Source organism: Crocodylus porosus, unplaced genomic scaffold (assembly GCF_001723895.1).
Source record: "Crocodylus porosus isolate Cpor-Errol unplaced genomic scaffold, CroPor_comp1, whole genome shotgun sequence".
In the NCBI taxonomy this organism is placed as follows: Eukaryota; Metazoa; Chordata; order Crocodylia; family Crocodylidae; genus Crocodylus; species Crocodylus porosus.
Window position 1 is genome coordinate 56794472 of NW_017728909.1, and position 2302 is coordinate 56796773.

The window sequence follows — 2302 nt, forward strand, 5'->3', positions numbered from 1 at the left end:
TCCCCACACTGCCGGCCCATATTCATCTTGGAGTCAGTGATGACTCCAAGATCCTTTTCTGCCTCTACTGACAAGAAGGGAGTTCCCTAACCTGTAGGTATGGTTGTTCTTCTCCAGGTGCACCACTTTGCACTTATCGGTGTTGAATCCCATCCTATTCTCATCTGCCCACCTTTGTAACCTGTGTAGGTCCGATTGCAGCCTATTCCTCCTTTCTAGCATGCCCACATCCCCCCACATCTTAGTGTCATGAGCAAATTTGAACAGGGTACTTTTTACCCCCTCGTCCAAATCACTGATGAAGATGTTGAATAGTACAGGCCTGAGGACCGAGCCCTGCGGAACCCCACTGCCCACATCCCTCTAGGTCAAAAATGACCCATCCACTACCAGTCTCTGGGTGCGGCCCTCCAGCCAGTTGGCGACCCATTTGACTGTGTGGGTGTCAACTCCACAGTCCCCAGTTTCTTAATGAGAACAGGGTGAGAGACAGTGTCAAAGGCCTTACGAAAGTCCAGGAAAACTATGTCTACTGCTACCCCTGCATCTAAGGATTTAGTGATCTGATCATAGAAGGCCACCAGGTTGGTCTGAGAGGATCTGCCACTAATGAACCCATGTTAGTTGTCCCTAAGCATGATCTCCCCTGCTGGCCCCTCGTGGATATGCGCCAGAATAATTTTCTCAAAAAGCTTGCCTAGGATCGGGGTAAGACTAACTGGCCTATAGTTTCCTGGGTGCTCCTTCTTCCCCTTTTTGAAGATGGGAACTACATTGGCCCTCTTCCAGTCTCCTGGCACCACTCCAGAGCACCATGAGGTCTTGCAATGACCTCAGCTAATTCCCACAGTACTCTAGGGTGGAGATTGTCCAGACCAGCTGACTTGAATACATCCAGTCCCTCCAGAAGTTCCCTAACTAGTTCCTTACTAACCCTTGGCCTAGGTGTGCCTCCCCTGGAGCCTGAAGGGGGCCCAGTGGGGGCATGACTGTTCTGGTCCCTGCTTAGGAAAATGGAGGCAAAGAAATTGTTAAATATGTTGGCTTTGTCATCTGGTGTGATAACCAAATTTCCTAACATATCCTGCAGGGGAAGGGCATAGGGAAGGGCACATTCTAGCATTGTGTTATCCTTATATGTGTCTGTATAAAAATGGTACTTTCTTAATCATGAGATCCTCATATTGTGACTCTTTAAAACTTATTTGCTTATGTTACCAAAAATGAAAATGCGGGGATTTCAAAATCCTGAGCTAATACCCACTGTTAGTTAATCCTAACTCCCACTGAAGAGTGTGGTAAACATCTTCAAATAATAGCAGATTTAAACAGGCTCCATGAAGCACCAGTATTGAGTTTTGGGACTTAGGGAACCTCCACACATGATGCTATGTCTCCATAGTGATGTGCTACAGTGACACAATGACCACATGCATCTACATGTGACCAGCAGCTACTTTGCCATAGTGGTGTGCTCCCTTTTTATAGCATACCACTATGGTGAAGTAGAGGTTAGAAATAACTGTGCCCAGCATATGGTGCAGTACGGGCTACTACTGCACTGTGCTTTCATACTTCCAAAGCATGGCACAGTAGCAACCTTGCCATATGGGCACATGTAGATGCACCCTAAAAGTAATAAAATAAATCCAGACTCGCTTCAGGTTCAACAGGTAGTAAAGAATTGCTCAAAATAACTCAATGTATCTCCAAGCATTACATTTAGATTGCCCTAACTAAGGTTAAGGCAATCTAAATGTCTGATTGTACAAGCAGTCATAGGGCTTAATTCACAGTACCTTAACAACATTGTTCTGCCAAATAAAGTAAAATATCTGACTGTATTAGGTTGTTTATTTCTTTTACAACAGTATATCCATACACTAAGCAAGGCAAGAATTATATATTTATGTATCCATTTAATGTATGACAAATCATCATTCTAAACCACAAATGGCTTCTGTTTCTTAAGTGTACTCAAGGTTTACAATATAGCAGGAAACAATATTCCCTGTATATGAAATATTGTAGCTATATAATGTAAAAACAGTTTCTTTCTCTGATAGGTTCTGCATGCATGAGTATCAAGAGGAAATTTTACATTTATTTATTTTAATATGTATTTATTAATAATGAATTAAACAATATTTAATTCCATGTGAGCAGGAGATAGAATCCTACTGCCAGGTCCTTCTCCCCCAGGAGCCACAGGGGAGAGCTCCGTCTCCCTCCGCGACTAAGGAGGACTCTGGGACCTCCCGCTCTGCCCAGTCAGGGGCATGGACCAAGGTGGTCAAGGGCC